The 20,218-nt window shown below is 48.0% G+C and overlaps 1 long non-coding RNA gene across 2 annotated transcripts in view; it reads left to right on the top strand.

The window, feature by feature from the left end:
• The first annotated feature begins 344 nt into the window (after positions 1-344).
• The window catches only part of LOC126505955 (uncharacterized), a 46,882-nt gene continuing 27,008 nt past the window's right edge, over positions 345-20,218 (top strand). For both annotated transcript variants that reach the window (XR_007593030.1, XR_007593029.1), the window contains exon 1: positions 345-505. This is a non-coding gene — a long non-coding RNA (uncharacterized lncRNA). The remainder of the gene's footprint in view (positions 506-20,218) is intronic.

Here is a 20,218-nt window from a genome sequence, read left to right as displayed (position 1 = left end):
CCCGGGCTGCCCTTCCCTGTACTGAGGCACGATACACACCAGGCTTTTCCCAGCCCCCGGGAGGAGGCGCTGGTGGCCGGGTCGCCTCTCATCCCTCCAAGCCAGAGTGCTGGAGGCCCCATTCACAAAGCCCCTCTTGCAAAGGGGACACACACACACTCACGCCGCCCCACACGCACTGCTTGGAGGGCAGTTTGATCTTGTCTCATTGGCGTCTCCGGCCTGAAAAGAAAATCGTTTGGGTAAACAGCCAAGCTTCCAGGCTTAACGCCCCGCTCCTGCCTCCGCCCCTCTGTCCCCTCCCGCCTCCCCCACTCCCCTTCAACCCCACCCGCCACCCACACTCCGCTCCGCTGCCGGGCCTCCAGCGAGCTCCGCGCGTCCGGGTCCGGGAGGGAGCCAAGGGCTCCCTGGTTCAAAGGGCCGCAGCCCAAGGGGATGCCCTCCTCGTGTGCCCTGGGGTGCAGAAGCAGACTGCAGGGCGGTGGGACCAGCCTGGGCCACGGTAGGAACCTCGAAACCTCATGCACCCCCAAATAGCTGGTCCCAAGGGAGGGCACAGGGGAGTTCCGAGGCCGGCGGGGACATTTTGTCAAGATCTAGCACAGGCCAGGCAGGCCACCGCTGGCCGCTGCACCTGCAGGCTGCTCCATAGCCTGGTTGGGTCATTCTGGTTCCCACCATTTCATCACAAGCGTTTGTCCATTTGTGTGCCCTAATAGGGGAGCGAGGCTTGAGTTTCTTTGGCCGCCCTGTGTTGCATAGACCCCTCGGTTAACGATGGCCAGGCCCCCACAGCCTTCAAAGGGCCTGCGTATCGGAGTAGCTTTGAATCTAGTATTAAGCGATTTCTAGTGTTTGATCCTTCCCAAAGGAGAGCTCTTCACGCCACGTAACTGTAAACATAATTGTTATTAATATGGCAAAAAGTGGTGCTTAAAGGGATGCTGGATTCTCTCTAGCTCACACGTTTAAGCAGAAAGAGCCTTGAAATTGGAAATACGGATGGGATTTTTAGTCCTGATTCGCCCTTACCCCGGGGTTTTAATGAAAAATGTCCCTCTCCTGCGTAGTTCTGGCTCTCCCCACCCCTTCTCCCAGTCGCTGGCTCGCTCTAGTCCAGGAGTCATTAGCAACCCCCTCTGGCTGCATGTTTTGCGTCGGTGAAACATTGTGCCATAGTTGTAACACTAACTCTTGCACCGCATCTTGTGGTAGGAAGGGTAATAGCAAGAAAGTAATTTTTCATCCTCAGGCTCTATTCTGTGTGTGTGGCGGGGTGGGGAGGGGGGGAGAAATCTTAGAAAATATGAATAGGGTGGAAGAGAAAGAAATGGAAAGAGGGAGAAAAGTCTTCCAGTTTAGAACCTCCTGCAAACCGAAGGCCTGAAGCTTGAAGTGCGGTCTGCTCCGTGACTTCCTTCTGTTTGGTCTCTGCTCCTTACTGCCACCCCTCAGTGGAAGCTAGGGTCCTCTCTGGAGTTGTCACTTCGCTCCCAGAATCTGTCAGCAGCCATCTTCTTCACGATTTGGCATTCTCACCTCAGAGGCTGGAACTCCCAAGAACCTGGCCACCCCTCTACAGCTGGCCACTTGAGGGACTGCTCCTTAAGTCCTGCTAGGAATCTGAGACCTCTCTCTCTAGCACTGTCTCTCAGGAACCTGTCCTAACCTAGTGAAAAAGGGACAAGCCGGCCAGAAAACTAAACTGGCTATTTTCCTGGCTCAGCCCTATAATTTCTGAGTGGGAACCCTGAGAGCCTTCTAATCTGTCCTGTGGAGCAGAGAGGCACAGCGCTCTCTCCATCTCCTGCCTGACTGCCCAGGGACCTCCCTACCAACTCCAAAGTTTCCTAAAAGGGTCTCTAAGTTTGCTTTGTTCAAGCAGAAAAATACAGGGGCATAGATGCCACCACCTTCTTTTTCCTCATCCTCTTCCTCTGTCCACTGTCCCCAGGGTAGCCATCATTTTACCCAGTTAATCTACTGAATGTCCTGAAAACACAGAGTGTGTGAGAGAGTGACAGAGAGAGAGAGAGAGATAGAGAGAGAGAGAGAGAGAGAGAGAGAGAGAGAGAGAGAAAGGAAGGGAGAGAGACAGAGAGGGGTTAAACAAATAAGTAAAAACTACATTAAATGGAACTTCCATGTCCTTTTCAAAAAAAAAATGAAACAAACCACACAGCTCTTCACTGGGCCATAAGCAAGATGCTCCACATTCAAAACTATGTTCAAAGTGGAAAATAGGTTGTTTCTTATCGCACTTGGCTCTGGCGTGGGAAGAAAAATGAAACAAAGACTGACCATAGTGTATCAGTGAGTTTATTTATTTTTTATATATTTTATAGTCTAGTCCAGTGGATCTCTTTAAGGGCGGATAAAGATCTTAATTGACCAACTGGTTGAAAAGGAGGCAAATAGCAAGTTGCACGTTGGAGGAGCAATGTTTTGTAACTCATAATTTCTGGCAGCTGCTGCTTTCGTTGGTTGAAAGGTGGACACGTTGAGGATTGCATTTAGAGGCTCCCCCCCTCGTTTGTTTATTTATTTATTTATTTATTTATTTATTTATTTATTTATTTATTTATTTATTTATTTATTTATTTTTGTAAGGCTGAGGAGCCAGGCTTNCTCTCTCTCTCTCTCTCTCTCTCTCTCTCTCTCTTTCTCTGATACTCCACGGGTCACAATGAATGGATTTCTGTGAAAATCGTAACTGGGAGGTTCTAACTTCATAGGCACCCGCTTCGTGGGAGACATTTGCATTGGCCACAGCCGAATGACTCAAAACACAGCGCAGCCCGAACTGGTGGCCTCCTGACAACGTGTCTAATTCATTTTCTCTTTCCTCGGAAAGCAGTTTTACAGCTTAGGTGACTACCCTTGTTTAGTGAAATTGTGCTTCTGTAGTTTTCTTCCATTGTGCAGTTACTTTGAGCTATGTGGGTCACGGATGATTTTTTTTTTATTATTTATTTTTGCCAGTGGGGAAGGAGGCCTAGGCATTTAGGCTTCTTTGGAGATGTTAATAAAGGAAATAGAACGGGTGAAGATCAAGTTAGGTTGCGGGAAGAGTGGAAGGCTTAGCCGCGTTATTCCAGTTTCCGAAGCGAGGTGGCGCTCCAGGGCACTGCACAGCGCCCTGGTTTCCGCAGCCGAGCAGCGCAGCCTTCGCTCTGGAAAGCCTCAGTCCCCGAGCGCTGTAAACGCAGAGTTCCTTAACCTTCGATGCAGAGTCCAAGGGTCCTCAGACCTTTCTAGGCCTAGTGGCCTACAAGGGTAAAAAAAAAAAAAGAAGAAGAAAAAAAAAAAGAAAAAAAAAAAAAAAGACCCGAGCTCACTACTTGCGACAAGGTGGTGGCAACAGTGTGGCCAACCCCGCCAGGGCTTGCTCAGCGTTGGGTCTTCGCTGGAATCAGCAAAGTTCTAACTCTTGGTGGGCTCTAGTGGGTCAGAGATGCTGCAGACGGAGCTCGGCCCGGTCCTGCCCTGTCACCCTTCCCAACTGAGGCTGGCTGCCTAAAACTCACAGAGGTTTCACATATCCTGCTTTAGTTAATTCTTTGGCCTCAGCCCCAACCCCAGTCAAAAGAAGAAGTTGAAGAAAGAGCAGGAGGAGGAGGAATAAGAATAAAGGGGGGGGGGGGGGGAATCTGATGCACCCGTTTTGTCTCCCAAACTAGGTCTTTTTTTTTCCTTCTGGTTTCCCTTTTTCTCTTTATTGCCATTTTCTTCCCTTCTCTCTTGCTCCTTTTTGTTTTGTTTTAGTTTTGTGTATTTTCTTTTTTTCTGCTTTCGTTATTTTTGCACCCTCATTGGTGAGGGAGGGAAGGAGGGAAGGAGGAAGGGAGGGAAGGAAAGAGAGAGAGAGAGAGAGAGAGAGAGAGAGAGAGAGAGAGAGAGAGAGTGAGTCTGAATGCCGAATAAATAACAGTAAAATTGAAGAAACAATTTCGGTTTATTGCATGGATTTCAATCCACGCCGTTTTGTTTCCACGTCGCCTTTGCATTTCCCGGGGGCTCAGGCTCATAAGCTCCAAGTTCAAGATGAGGGAGAGAAAATGTCCCGTAGTCTCCTAGACCCTTTTGGAAACTATGCTGGAAATAATAGTGGCCGTAATCTTTCTGGGCAAACAGTTCTGTACTATGGGAGCGTCGCCGTCATTTTGCAACAGGACCAACGCATGTGCAGAATTTGTTCTCTTGGTCTGAGGCCCTCTTTCTAGCTTCTGGTTCTACTGGGTCCCCTGACTCACGAGGCATCCCTTCTCCCCTGCCCTTCCCGTACTGCAGCCTTCAGGCTGCCGGGGAAACTTTGCTCTCTGCTTACCCAGTTGCGTGCTTGTAGCCTAGCTATGCTCCGGCTAATCCCCCCCCCCCATCTCACCCGTTTCCCTTGAAGTTTTTAAAGTAGAAATGGTGGGATGTTGAAACCAAGTTTAGGAGTCTACAGAAGCTCAGAGGGTCAGGCCATTAGGAATGTTAACTGGCAACCAAGAATTATAAGCATGATCGGAAAGTCTCTTCCAATTCATTTCTTCAAGTATTTATTTGTGCTTAAGTGATGAAAGGGGACAGTTGTGAAATAGACAGCTTTTAAAAATAATGAAGTCAGATGAGCCTTTAACCTGTCGATCGCTATAAATCAACTTTGAAAAAGACAAATGGGGAATGTTATTTGGGCACCTACCTCCCAGCATTTGCTGTGCCCGGGTTGGCTTGTCAGCAACTGGGCTTAGTGAGGTCTGAAAAATGACAGTGGGGAGTGTGTGTGTTGGGGGGGTGTCAAGCACCAGAAAGATCCAAAGGTGGACTTGTTGGTCAGCCTGTGTCTCCTCCTCTCATACTTGCATACCAGTAGTGGATTTGGCTACTGTAATGTGCCCAGGCCAGGCAGATGGTAAGCTTTAGGACTGCGGGGAATTCAAAGAGGCCATTACTCTAGGGACTGAATGTCACAGTATAGAGGGGACCTCCCGTCCAGCTCTGTCTGTCAGGGTTTGGAAGACTCCCTTTGGTAATGGTGGTTGTGGGTTGTTGTTTTAGCTTCTCTCTCTCTCTCTCTCTCTCTCTCTCTCTCTCTCTCTCTCTCTCTCTGTGTGTGTGTGTGTGTGTGTGTGTGCCCACACGCGCCGCTTACAAGTAAATTTTTTCGGCCTGAGAGGGGACTTAGTGTTCTCTATGACACTGGCTGGTCTTCACAAGAAAAGGGAGGGGGACCTGTGAAACTACAACAGGTAAAAGATGACAGGTGTCTGCAGGTTTGAGGAGAGCCGTGAAGGTTCCTTATTCTGACTTCTGTAAACGGCAAAACAGAACAATGTGATGTTTTGCAATCAAGTTTGCAGGAGCTTTTAAAGGTAGCAGTACGCTACAACTTCCGTGTCAGCCACTGAAGGCCTGGGGTGTTGGGTTGAGAGAGAGTTGAGCTTAAGGGAGTCGTTCTGGTCTTCTTGCCAGGGGCTTCTACCCTATCCACGCTTTCCACCGTGCTGCCCCGGATTCGGGTTCATCCCCGAGTCAGAAAGTCTGCCTTAGCTTCTGGCCTCTGGGTTTGCTTGTCTTTTCCCCTCCAAATACTTCGGGGGCACGGATATTCATTCTCACGGTCTTGTACCTCCAGTGCTTCTTGGAGAAACACTGGCAACCAGAAGAACAGAAAGGCTGCCTGAACGCTAGCAACAGGTCCATGCTGAGATTCCTCTCTGACCTTCTCGGTCACTTTCCTCTCCATATTCATTATTGGGGTGCAAGGCGAAAGGGGAGAACTGCGTGCCCACTTTCTCTTTGGTCACCGGCAACATCCCTGAAAGGGCAGCCGGCAGACTGTGCTGTGCCTACGGGTAAATGCCTGGCTAAGTGGTTCTAATAGTGGCCTTTCTCTGGACACTCTGGACACTCGCTTGGACCGAAGAGAGGATCTCATTGGAGGACCTAAAAGAAACAACTAGAAAGTGGAAAGGATCAAGCCCTTCAGGAAGATCCAGACACCTGAGCTTTTGGGTTTGGCCCTCTGCGGGCATCCATTTACCCTGACCTCCTAGAGATCTGATTTGAGCCTCCTGCCACAACGCCAGAGCCTTCACACCTGATGTCCCTTCATTGGGGACATCAGACAGAGGTTCAACCCAGGCTTGGAAGGCTCAGGCTCTATCTGCTTCCAGCCTACCCTCCCAGGTAGCTTGGAACTGAAGCCTGGAGGCCGCAACACTAAAAAAAAAAAAAAAAAAAAAAAAAAAAAAAAAAAAAAAAAAAAAAAACTACTGCTGGGCTACAACCTCGGTCTTTCCCGCAGAAGCCTAGACATCCCTGCGAGGCTAAGGTGGCCAGTGCTAGGGGAGGCTCCCGAACCAGCCAGGTCGAAGCCACGAAACTGCAACTTCCATTTTCCCCCCTGCAGGGAGGAGGGGAATTCATTGTCGGAGGAGGTCGGTGGAGACTCCTCCTCCGCTCCGCCTGGAGGCAGCCAGAGCTCCGCTAGCGGTGCGTCTCCGCCCGCCCGAGCGTTTCCATAAATCAGGCCTCTGGCAGACTGCTAATTAGCTCCGGCCGAAAAGAATGAGAGTTCTGTAGCACACGGTGGGTTGGGAGTGGGGGCTCAGTAGGTGGGAGATCAGAATTCCCCAGGATTAACCGAGAGACTCCTTGGGGGCATCTCAGCGTCCCCTGCCCGAGCCACCTTCGATCACCCCCTGCTAGCAAGGCCCTGCAAGCCTGGGCCTCCCGAACCCGCGCCTCCCGCACGGCGCGCACCTCTGCGTTCGACCTGGCCCGCCCACCCACGCCGAGGCTCCCTCTCCCACTCGCTAAGCAAGCCTGGCGTTAATTAACTCCCCCTTCACCCTGTGCAGTATCGGAAGACTTTCAAAACTCATCCCCAAGTGTTTCCTTCTCAAGCCTGAAGGCTGCGTTCGGTACAACCACCGGCAGAAAAAGAGGGGGGCTGGATCTGGGGGAAGGGTCGGTTACGTCGGGGTTTGAGATAACAAGACTTCCCGAGCGATTGTGTGGGTTGAAAGATGGGCTGCTGTAACCCTGTCCCTCCTCCCCCCAGTGAAAAGGCGAGACGGTCAGGCAAGATTAAAAATAACATTAAAGTTGGATTATTGATTTCCATGTAAATTGCCAGCCGCAAGAGCTACTTCTGTTTATTTTCTCTTTTCCTCCCCCACGCTTTTCAAAGACCTCTGGGATCTGTGCCCCTCGGAGCTATTCCCACCCTCCTCAGGGAAGAGACTCCGAGATGACATCACCAAGGAGAAAGGCGGCCTCCGCCGCCCCTGGCCCCAGGACCCCTCAGCGGAGATTGACAGGTGTCTCTCGCAAGGACAAAGCCTTCCAGGTGTCAACGTCCCTATCTCACCCCTCCCAACCCGTCCTCTTCGCCACCTTCCCTAACAGCCACCCTACCCCTCTTTTCCACCCCGCAACGCGTTGCTCTTTGCATCTGGGCACTGGGCTCCAGGTCCCAAGACTCGACCAAGGGAGTCGACACCGAGGGACCCGGGTGGCGCTGGGGTTGTTTGTGCCTGCGGCGAGGCTGCTCCAAGAAGCCAAGGCTCGGACGAAGGTCCAAGCGGTGGCACAACCCAGAGTCGGTTAAGAGCTAAGAGCGAACAAGCGAACATTTTAAAGGAGCCAGAGTAGTCTCTGGACTTTCTTGTCTTCACTCTCTGTTCAATACCCCGCATCCGTGTACACACACACACACACATACACACACACTCAGACGCGAAGATAATCTCGCCATCTGGCAAGTCCCAAATTTGGCGACCAAGGTGGGAAAGCAAAAACGACATTTCATCCCGAGACTGGGTGTCTGGTCCTGCCCCCTGCCCGACTCCCCGGAGCTGAGGAAAGGGCACTGGGGCTCTGCCCTCACTAGGTTCCATCCCAGCCGTTTCCGTACCCTGGCCTGGTAAATCTTGGGTGCTTTCTCTTGCTCTGAGAAACTACTTCGGGATTCAGACGAGGGGAAAATGTGTTTGGGAGCCTTCCCCACGAGTGCTGCATCAATGAACTAAAACCCAAATTCAGCTTTATTATGTATAACCAAATGTAATTCATAGCTGGGAGTCCTGTCGGTGGCGATTTAAATCATTTGGTGATAAAGATCACACTTATTAGATTTCTTCAAAGACATTGGGGGTTTCTTTTCCTTTTCTTTCTTTTTCTTTTTTTTTTTTTAAGGAGGGCATTTGTGCTAAATTGCCCAGTGCTGGTGTCATAACTGTCGAAAGTTTGACATCAAAGGGGCTAATATTATTCAGTTACCGGCGAAGCTGTCTGTCTACATAAGAATATCTTAATTACAGCATCACAAAGGTAGAAAAGGGGTCGAAACTGAAAGGGGAGAGGTACCCAGACTCTTCTTTGGATGCACTATCTATATTAGATGGATGCACGTACTTAATCAGGCCTTTCCTCTCCCCTTCGGTTCTCTGAACTTTATAACTATGTGTAAACACGGCGTCACTGAGGACATAATCTTCTTGGGTTCTTATTAGAAGAAATTTCCATCCTCTCCCGTTCTAGATTAGGCAGTGGAGTCTGCTCCATCAATGAAGGGACGAAGGTTTCGTGGACAATAATGTGGCAATTGTTGATGGTTTGTGACCCATAAAATGTGGAGGTGACTGTTCTGGCTTTGGTATGTAATTATGCAAAACACTTTCCATAAAGACTTGCCATTCGATCTAATGGCAGTTCCTCTGGTCTATTTCAAAAAGGGAGGGCCTATGTACAGAGAGAGGAAAGTAACATTTGTTTTAACACAGGCTTTATGGGTGTGTGTGTGGTGTGTGTGTGTGGGGGGGGGAGATAAATACAAACACGTCCTGTCTCAGCCCAAAGTATTTTTTTCCAGTCAAATTAAAATAATTACGAGGAGGTTTAATAAGTTAATCATAGCAACACGGCAACTAAACACGTAGAAGGGGTGTCAGCCCACCTTTGCTGGACCTGGGACTGCTTCATATTGCTGACTCATCCCTAGGGTATGCACCCCTGCAATCTCACCAGGGTCTCACCTAGATCTCAACTCATTCATTCACCAGGGTGACCTGTTGATCTCTGAAACTAGGACAAGGGTGGCCAATGTCTCCACCTCAATGCTTTGTGGGTGGAATATTTATTTGGCAGAGGGCATTTAAATATAACTCTTCTATCTCAGGAAATATGTCCATCACCTCCCCTGACCCCTCCCAACCCTCAGTGCCCTCTAACCCCAAAGAATAGCAGGGCAGAAATGAATGCCCAAGGCAGGAGTTGGGGGTTTTAGACAGAAGATTTCAAGGCAACCTACTCAAGGAGGCATTGGCACCAAGCTGGGCATGCTTGGGGAGCAAGGAAGGTTTCCCTGGCACTTTCTCAAGCCACCTGAGGTTTTGTTTTGTTTTAAATAATAATAAAAGGAATCTAAAAGGCCAGGAGGAAAATAAAGTGAAATGAACTGGAGGTCCACTGCCAGCACTGAGTGTTGGTTAAGAAACAAGCCTTCCCCCCCCCCCAGGGTGTGGAAGTGCCCCCACCCTATTTGGAGATGCAGCTCCCTTCCCAGGGCTAGATGTCAGGCCGCGCATCCTGGCTGACCGCAGCACTGTGATGTTGTACAAGCAAGGCAGACACTGGAGACAGAAGATTTTTTTTTCCAAGGGGAAAATGATGATTAAAAAAGAGAATCATCTAAATATCAAAGTGACACATGGGGAGACCTGGAAAAATATTTAAGCTAATGAAAAGCAAATAAAGAAGCTGGCACTTAGGCTGAGAAATTAAATATTATGTTTAAGATGGTGCTTTTGTACGGGCTTGGAGATTTCCGATTCATGTTCACATAATAAACACTCAGGTTTGTCATCTGGAGGTGCAAATCTGAAAGATATTCCAACAAATGAAGTGCTGGCAGCCGGAGGAATAAAGAGATCGGTGCCTGTCAGGGGTCAGGCAGCCTGAGATTGCTTCTAGAGATCTTTTGAAAATTTCACAGGATTGAAGGCTTAGGGGCTTCACTGCGCTCGCATTTCAAACTCAGATCAGCGGGATCACAGTAAAAAATAGAGGTCTGGAAAATTTTGATGCAAAGATGGCCATGGCTGTAAGGTTTTTCTCACTAGCATCCTCTCTCTCTCTCTCTCTCTCTCTCTCTCTCTCTCTCTCTCTCTCTCCCTCTCCCTCTCCCTCTCCCTCTCCTTTTTCTCGACAGACATCCTGACATGATTGTGATTCTGTGTGGATGACAGAGTAGTCAGAAAAGAAAGACAAAACTGCATCCTAGTCTCAGTCCTTTTAGCCAAAAAGAATTTAGGTTCTTATTTCTGAGAGAGAGAGAGAGAGAGAGAGAGAGAGAGAGAGAGAGAGAGAGAGAGAGAGCTGATGGTTTATTTCTAGCAAGGGAAGGGAGCTCAAAAGAACTTTGTTTGTAATAATTGACGACTAACTCCTAAATGCTTAGGGATGCTTCTCATTTGCCCACACTGGGATGATTTCTCATTCAGTTTACACTCTAAGACTAATATTCATGTTGATACCAGACAGCTTATCAACATTGTCAACTCCATACATAGTCACATCTGTGAGCATTATTGCAGAGATATACACTTAAACACACACCCACCCACCCACCCACACACACACCCACCATGCACTTTCAATCCCTAAAAGATTGGCTTGACTACCTGATTTTTTTTCCCAGGGGGTAAATGCTCACTTGAATTTTATCCCCTCTCCCCAAGCTATCAGCTCTTCCTGGTTCAAATAAAAGAGTTGTCCCTGTGATTGGTCCACCAGAGAGAAAACAGGAGAAGAATCTGACGAGAATAGAATAATGTAAGAAACTCTGAAATAAGAAGCAAAAGGGCTGGGTAGACAGTCATGGGAGCAGCAAGACATTGCCCTGGGAACAAAAACAACTGCAGAGAAGCAAAAATGGGAACCAGAAGAAAGAATTGTGTACAATTGAGCAAACTTTCGGAGCAGAAAAAAAAAGCGGCCAATTCAACATTGCTTTGATTGTTTTAACTTTCCCTGGCTATCTCAGGGAAACAAACAGGGTATTTTTGAAAATGGTGTGAGTTAGAGTCGTCTTTTAAAACCCCAAACCAAGACCATCAGAAGTGAGATTTCTGAGGGTGCCCCTGCAGTGCATATATTAAGTGTTGAGAAGTGTGGAAGCGAACAACCGAAAAACCGAATAGAATTTTAATAAAGGTTTCTTGTTTCTCAACTATGGACTAAAGCCATTAATGATGTAATTGTTTCATAGGTAGGCAAAGGAAGAAAAGTGTAGGAATTGCTGTGATTGGCTTTCTAGATTAACTTTGAAGAGTCTGGTCCTGGTCAAGGTAGACACTTCAGGGTTGGGGTGCAGAGGTTAAACTATACGAGGTGATTGACAAGCTGGGCAACCCAACCCCTCTCTCCCTCTCCCCGTCCCCGTGTGCTAAGCAGAAGAGAACTTGGCCCCTGGCTGCAACCCACATCCAGGGCCCACCAGAGGCACTCAAGTTGTCCATTTGAAGCAGGGAACTTCCTATTTTGGAAAATTTGGAGGCAGAGGTCGAATAACAGTGGGGGCTGCTGCTACTCCTCGGATCATCAAATCCACAGTAGAGGGATTGAGAGAAGCTCAAGCACTTCGGTAAAACTCTTGAAGAGAGACGAAGAGAACCGGGGAGATGTAGGGCTGAGAAGGGCTCTCTACCTCTGAGGCTCCCAGCCCTTCCCTCAGTCCCTCTCCCGCTGGGAAAGAAGGATTTTGCACCTTGAATTGGAAGGGACTTTTGACTGAGTGCTAGAGAGAGAAAATGGACCTGAAGCAAGAACTGGAGGGAATGGGGAGATCAGGAAAGGGGACTCCTGAGCGATCCTGGCCGGTTTGCTCCCTAGCTAGGGAAGAGACAGTTTCAGCTGGGATTCGCATCGGGTTCCGCAGTCGCAAGCTGGCCCAGAGCCTCAGAGGTCTCCTGAAAGATGCCCGAGAGATTCCAGGCAGAATGAGGAGGTCTTGGAGGCAACTTCTTCAGTGTTTAAAGCTAGCCTGACTCTTCTTAAAAGCAACAACAAAATACATCAATGTAGAGCTCTGGTAGACTACTAACTTTATTTACAAAAGAGGACGGCTAGGGGGCCAGGGATGAGATCCTTGGCGACCTGGACCTGCCAAGGACTGGCGCAGAACGTCCCTTCGGCAACTTCATAACCAAGCTCTCCAGGGGCAAAAAGACCCTGGAGGGCAGCAACCCCAGATCACAGGCAGCCCGCGACCTCTTCCGACGGTTAACAATTCGTTTTTTTTTTTTTTTTTTTTTTTTACCACTTCCAGCTCGGGGTAACCCTTTCCCCACCGTTTCTCTCTCTCTTAAAAAAAAAAAATGAACAAACAAACAAACAGGAGTTTAGAGAAGGATCCTACACAGTGTAGGTCAGAGGCTTCTGTGAGATTAGGGTGAAACACTGTAGCTAGATTTTAAAGCAAACAAAGCCCAAAGCCGAAAGCAGCTCAAATGCCTTTCCTAGTACGCCGACCTGGGTTCCCTCGTTGTCTCTGGGGCAGAACGAAGGCGGAGCAGAGAGAGCTTCGAACTCCAGGCCCTTTACAGACTCAAACTCTAAGACTTTTCATCGACATTGCTCTGCCCAGTGGCTTCAGATCAAGAGACCCGGATCAGATCCTGCTCACCCCCTCAGTAAGCTGGCTGCCGGGGAAGGGCACAGTCACAGCAGGACCTGAGTTGGCCCAAGTGGAGAACTAAGTAACGCTTTGCGGCCTGGTCTCACCCAAACAGGTGCCCTCCCGAAAGGCAAACACTGAAATCCTTGGCCGGCTACAACAGCGTGTTGCTTGAGAAGAAAATATTCCCAAACCATTTGAAGCTCCGCTATGCCTCGCTCAGGAAAGCTTCAGCCACCGCAGGCAGTGGAATGTCCCGACGAGTGGGGGGACAACATGCTAGAACCCCCTGAGGGATCATCTTGACATTACTAAAACGTTATATTAAAAAAAAAAGTATAAAGAAACCAAAGCTCCAGGCAACCCCTTTCTTCTTGTTCTTTTATTAATTAATTAATTTATTTATTGGTGGCTGGGTAAGTGGGTATGATGCCCACAAAAAAAAATCCTCTTTCAAACTATCATCATTTCAACTTTAAAGGAAAAAAACACCAATTTTACATTTTACTTAAAAGTTTGCTGTGACTGACCCCAGCAGGTCTCTTTCTTCTCCAGCCCCAGCCCCCTCTTCCTCTGCTTCTTTTTTGTTGATACTCATTTCATGGAGGCTGCTCAAAATTTAGCACGGGCAGCATGAGCCTTGACTCTTGGAAGTGTCCAGGGTGTCTGTAATTTGCAGTGTAATCTAGATCTGGAAACATAGCCGCCTGCAGTCCACGCTGGCTGGGTAGAGGACACCGTTTCCTGATAGGAGACTCCATTACTTAAGTTCTCAAACCGCCAGGTGAATGCGTTCGGAGCAGCTCCCCGGGAGGGATCACCATGGGCAACTCCGTCACAGACGAGACTAAAAAGTTCTTCTGCCCCTCGGAGGCAAGGAAGATAATGGGTGGAAACTTTTGGAAATCTTTCTATTTCCAGGGTCCAATTTTTAGGATTTCGCGCTAATTTCTCAGCACGTCTTGTCCAGATAGACTAAGCGCTTTGGGGTTTATTAGCCTGTGGCCTAGCTGTGTTTGCAATCAAGTGGAAAATAAAGAGACAGAACCGGAGGAATCAGGAGAAGGGTTGGTGCGTGCGTGCGTGTGTGTGTGCGTGTGTGTGTGTGTCTCGTGTCTAGCTGGATTTAGTCGCACTTAGTTACTGACTTCCCAGCTGTGCGGACGATGCGCGCCATTTACTGTAATTGAATTGCTGTTATAACACCTTTCAGGGGGACAGCAATGCGTTTCAAAAAAGTTGTGTTTGCGGCCTGAGGCTGCTGTGTCCCTGCCTGTGTCGCAGGCCACACTCCAGGCAGAGCTGCCCCACCGGGCTGGGGCACCGCTTGGCCGACCCAGCAAGGAAAATCCGGAAGCTGATCCCAGGAGAATTCCTGCCGAGCCGCGAGTGTCCCTGCTCGCTCTTGTTGATACTCCAGGAGCTCCCCGGAGTGTGGGAGGTCCTCTCGAACTAGGGTCCAAAGCTAAACTCCAGAAGTGGCAGACGTGAGATGTAAAATGGCAGACATCGGGAAAAATTATTATTTTGATAGGGTTCCACATCGCCTAGGCTTTTGCCTTCGCATCTCCGTTTAATTAGAACTCCGGAGCTGTCTGCTGCAAAGCGCTCCACTATCCTGCCCTGGTGATTTCCTGGTGACCCCAGGAAATCAGGTTGGCTGCCACATGGTTACGGGCTAGAGACCCCCACACACTTCACCCCTGCCCCCCCCCCCGAGTTGAATTATTTGCTTCATCCAGTGCCCTCCACCACTTCCCTTGCTAGAACCACCTCCCAGACTCCGCCTTCCACTTTGCCATCCCTCATCTTCCACACTCTTCCTTATACCGGCGCTCTCTGTCGGCCCTCTGATGGGAAGGACCAACTCCCCTCCCCCTCCGCCACTCTCGCTCTTCATGATCCATCCCCCCACCTTCCGCAGTGTAGTTTTGGGGTACAAAGTATATCTTAGTTTATTTCCCCCCTTTTGCTGACGGTCAGAAACCTCCAGCCTTTAGTGTAGGTCTTTGGGTCACTGGCTTCATAGCTGCAGGTACATCTATCTGACCACCTTACTGTCAATTTTGATAGGCTCCAAGGAAAAGGCAAATCCTGGGTCCTGCAAGGCTTCCTGGGAGGGCATTCAGACCGTGGCTGGGGTTACCCAAAGAACCTAGCAGGGTACAAACCGGCTTAGTCACCTTTGCTTTACCCCTTCCCAAACACCTGGTTAGGTGTGGGGGAAGGGCCTCTGTCTTGGAAGTACTGGGGGTGGGGGAGGCGGGATTGGAGCTGCCATGGGAAAGAAGTATGAGAATCAATGTGCACCCCCATCCCTCCTCCCATCCACCCAGGTGCTAGCCTCATTTGGATCTATCTTCCTCCATATCTTCCTGTGTGTCCTGGAGGCAGGGTGGGTGAATTGTCACCAGGGCTTCAGGCCCCAGAGGAGGAGAACTGGATGAGATGGATGGGATGCCTGAAAGACTGGAAAAAAACGAGGGCTCTGACTTGGAGTTGACCTGGGAGCTGGGGTAAGGATGAATTTTGATGATGAACCACCAGGAAACAGCACAAGTCCTATCTTCCTTCAGCAGGTGGTCCAAGAATATTTGATTTGACCTTCCTCAGCGTCCTTAAGACTGCACCTGCCTTTCTAGGTTTCCTTGCAAGAGCAGGGAGTGGGGCGCTCAAGAAAGAACGGGCTCCAGAGCACCCAAGGACCCAGAGAAAATCCTCTTGGCAGGGGTCCAAGATACCAGGTTCAAGGATAGGAGGGAGGTTTTGCTGCTGGCTCTGGTTTCACTGCCCTGGTCTATGTCTGCCTGGCCACTGATCCTGATAGAAGCCATATCCATGCAATTTAGACATCCGCATCTCCAGACTTGGCTGCGGCAGTTCTCACGTTATTACTCACAGTTAAACCTTCGTGATAAAAAACCATGGTGCCCCAAACGGGTTTCTGGAAAGACAAACAAGAAAACAGAAAGGAGGAGAGCTGAAAAGTGTTCTAAGAGTTCTGAGTCCCAGGATGGAGAGATGGCTCAGTGGTTAAGAGCATTGTCTGCTCTTCCAAAGGTCCTGAGTTCAATTCCCGGCAACCACATGGTGGCTCACAACCATCTGTAAAGAGGTCTTGTGCCCTCTTCTGGCCTGCAGACACGCACACAGACAGAATATTGTATACATAATAAATAAATAAATATTCTTAAAAAAAGAGTTCTGAGTCCCAAGCAACTAAGCACCTTCTCTCCAACTCTCCTTCTCTTCCTCCCTCTCCTTCCTTTCCTTTTTCCCCTCCCCTTTTTGTTTTGTGTGAGATAGTGTCTCAAGTTGCCCAGGCTGGGTTGCAACTTGCTATGCAAACTGGTGATAACCTTGAATTTCTAAACTTCTTTGCCGCTGCCTCTTGACTCCTGGGATTACCAGCATGAAGCACTAAACCTGATTGTTCACCGTGCATAGGCATAGAGGGGACTCAAACCCAAGGCTTTACAGTTGCTAGACAAGCACTCTGTCACCTGAGCTATACCCACAGACCCAAATGATGTTTTCTCCACCCTCCCAGTACTAGGAATCGAACTCAGAGTTTGATGTAAGCATGCCAAGCGCTCTACTATTATGCTATATCTCCAGCCCAAATGCACTGTTTATTCACAGCCCCAAGACACCCAAAAGTCCTAAATTGTCTATTCTCTCTTTCTGTCTCTCTCTCTCTGTCTCTCTCATCATTATTATTAGGAAAATGGGCATAGGGAGCTAAACAATCCTATATCAAGCTAAACCAACTAGAACGAAGCTTATTTCAGATACAGCCATGCTGACCCTGCCAGCAGCCAACTTTACTCTCAGATTGGTTCAGGAGATAATTAAGTCCTCTTAGATGCTATGGGCATCTCTCTGGGGGCAGAGCAGTACCCATATCTAGAGATCTGTGCTGTGCTGCAGGGAGCCTAGCAAGGTCTTCGGCATCTTGACTGCTCAACTGTAAAGTAGCAGACAGGTGGCCAATGGAGACCCCTGTGTCATTTTATGAGTGGGGGGAGAATTAAAATCATAACCTAGAAGATGGAGTTTCTATTCTAGTCAAATTTAGGTGGGATCAATTCAGTACCTTGTGTCCTGGACATTCACATATGAGATTAAGGCAGAGAGAACACTTCCAACTAGGTACGGTTGTTGAAGCAGCAGAAGAGGTTAGTACAGGAGGAACGGCATCCCAAAACAACCCTGCCAGAATGGTTTGCTAACTTTGCGCAGGTGCCAAAAATGTTCGTACCTTGGGCTTCCTCTTCAGAGCCTGTGCCTCCATCAGAACAGATGAAACACACTGTTTTAGTTCCTTCTCAATGGGTCTTTCCCTCAGGGCTGGAAGCTCCTTGGATGCTGGGAGACTGGCCGACTTCACTTATGTTTCCAGCTCCTGGCATTGTGCCAGGCTCGTAATTAAAGCTCAGTATATTCTGAATGAATGAATGATGCATGTTGAAGAATATAGGTTTTTAATTTATGTAATGATGGTGGGAGCATCTGAACATCTTTTTATGTTTGCCATTTGGGATGTTTAATTATGATTGCATAAAATAGTCATTGTCAAATGGTTTATTATTTATGGCGGGGCCGGCATGGGGAAATGGAAGAGTCTGGGTGTAGACATTGAACTGGGCACTCAACCTTGACCTTGGATACTCACTTTCAAGAAACTTAAGTGTAAAAAAAGCACCGTTCAGGAGTCTTCCAATCAATGCTTTATTATTTGTTGCTTGAGTCACAGCTTGATGTTAGTGCTCAACCGTGTTCCCCACACGGGTATTTCTATATCTCAGAGCCATTGTAAATTCTCACAGAACTAAAACCTGACCTTTGCGTATATATTTATTACATCATGTATAGTATTGGCAACTCTGAAGATACTTTCTGAGTTCAGCTAAAGAATGAGTGAAGGCGAACTCTCTCCCCCCCCCGCCCCCCCCCCGCACCTAGCTTCCTTATAACTTGGAGTGGCCTAGAAAATGGCAATAACCCGGACTCTTAAAAGCTAAGAATGTTTTATGGCCAGTGTCTTGGGCAGAGGGCAAGATTCATACAGGGGAATATCCACACACCTATGAGATTTTAATGCCTTCCTTCTATACCACTGCCCTATGTTAACATGTTTCAACACAGGCATCAATTAGAGCTGAGAACCAAACATGAAGAAAAGCATTAAATTCAATCAAAACATGATCAGCTCCCTCTGAATTCTACCTTATGTTTTAGCCGCTTTCCTGGCTGGCTTGGAGTAATTTCAAATTCCCACTGGCTTAGTGGCAAGACATCGTCTTATTCTTTTCTGGACTCATTCTTCCTTTAAAAATTCCGGATTCTGCCCCATCTCTCATGGGAATTATCTTTTAAGAATTCAGATCTCAAAGGGCTTCATGAGTGAAGAAAAACACATTTTTGGATCATATGCCTTCTAGTGTTCACAGCTCTAGGGAACCGTTGAAGTTTTCAGTAAAGAGGTTTCTGGCTTTTGTTTGTTTTGAGTTGAGAAGGCGGTGTTAGCTTTAACCATCATCTCTCGGATATTTGCCCGTGTCTTGGTATCTGGACAATTGAGGAAATGCACAGATACCTAGCAACTGTCACATGACCCAAAGACAGGCAAAACTGTGAGACTTGCAAGCCCTCACCAGACAGAATCAAACTTTGGCTGTCAACAGGACACTGTGGGCCTCGACAGCCTGTTTCAGGAGATCCGAGTGGAAGTAGATGACACAGATATGCGCCCAGAAGATCCTGCTTCAACTCTCTCGTGTTCTGACTGCTCCGCACAGGCTGTATAACGTAGGCTGGTTTTACTTTTAGGATTCTGATGTGAGCTTCCTGCTGTTGTATCTTAACTTTGCTCCGAAGTCCCTCACGTCCTGTTGCAAGAGTAGAATCTTTAGGAGATGAGATTTAGTAGGAAGCCTGACATTGCTGTGGCAGACCCACTAGGGGAATGCTGGCCTCAATCCTCCTGCCAGGGATGTTCCTGCCCAGCCTTGGGATATGTTCTGCTGCTGCTCTGCTCCCACGCTGGGGTATTGCCTTCCATCGATAGACCAGAACCTTCAAAACTGGGAACACAATTAACCTTTTCTCTTTATAAGCTGATTATCCCAGGTATTTATTAGAGTCATGCAAAGCTGGTAAGCACGGTAGCCAGAACAGCTTATGTCCCCCTACCAACTTGCAGAAATCTGCTCTCATGCAAATTCCTACTACTAAGAATCTAAATAATTTTTTTTCCAACAAATTTGTCTGTCTGGTATTCTCAGTGCAAGGAGCCCTAACATAATAAACATCAGGGAAGGAAGTTGCCATGACCTTGTTATTGAATAATTACAAATAATACTCTTCGATCTTTGATTATATTTCCTGGATGCCAAAAAAAACTCGGGAGGGAAATTCAAAAGATGCATTAAGCATTGGGTATAAACTATGAATATCTAAACGCTTGGGATCTTTTGTTTAAATAATGGAGCCTAGTTCCTGCTTTGCCAGCATAGGGTTGACCTTGTACATATAGATCCAATCTGGTTTTCATCCAAAGGCAAAACAGCGAAGTCGCTGGTACTCATTCCATCTATTGCTGGGAAAGGCAGAGCTGAGAACAAATAGTTAATATTTACCTGTCAGAAAGCAAGCATCGCAGGGCACTGAGCTATTATCTTGGTATAAATCTGAAATTGAAAAAAAATACAGAAATAGAGCGAGCTATAGAGAGAAGATTTTCTTGTATTTACTCTGTCTGGGTAAGATGAAGTCCATCCCTGAGCTAGCCGACATAGAGAAGGCTTGCACACGAAGTGACAATTGTTAAAAAATGGCATTATGAACTTATGAATTCTAAAGTTAAAAATGGTTTCCATTTAAAATCCAAGGTGCCAGGCAATTTCCTTATGTGAATAGTATGGCCGTTCGGGCAGTCTTTACTTGCGCAAGGCCGCCTTTAATAATCTTCCGGGGCAGTCAATGAAAAAAAAAAAAAAAACCTCTTCCTATGTTGCCAATTTACCGGGCATAAATTACTGGGAACCTTATATGGAATAAATTATGCTCTTAAGCCTTCTCAGATGTGTAGCCAGTAGAGATTTTAAAGGGAGAAAACGAAATGCAAAATTTAGCTGGAAGGGGCATGGGTGGCATTTGGAGCCCTCTCTGGATTTGTTTCCTCTCCACCCCTATGAGAGGATTACAGGGCCACATTCCAACCCGCAGCTTCCTTAGCCACATGCAGCTCTTCAGAAACCTGCATGTGGGTGGTTTTCTTCTGGTGGTTTAAATAACGCAACGAGGGATACTGCGGTGTTGTTGGTGTGGCAGCGGAGCAGCGGCAGTGAGCGGGGAGAGATGAAGAGGAGGGGGTTCTGAGTCACAGAGAAGACCAAAAGAGTCAGTGTCGCTGACCCCTGTGCGCTTCTGAGAACCACAGACCACCAACCCCTTTTGTAAACCCATTGTAGGTGCAATTCCCAGGTTCTTCTGAATGCAAGGGGAGTTTAACTGATTTGCAGCCTTCCACGTTGCTGGTGATGA

Source organism: Alexandromys fortis, unplaced genomic scaffold, assembly GCF_014885135.2.
Source record: "Alexandromys fortis isolate MF-2015 unplaced genomic scaffold, M_Fortis_MF-2015_v1.1 scaffold_67, whole genome shotgun sequence".
In the NCBI taxonomy this organism is placed as follows: Eukaryota; Metazoa; Chordata; class Mammalia; order Rodentia; family Cricetidae; genus Alexandromys; species Alexandromys fortis.
This window is presented reverse-complemented; position numbering and strand designations above follow the sequence as displayed.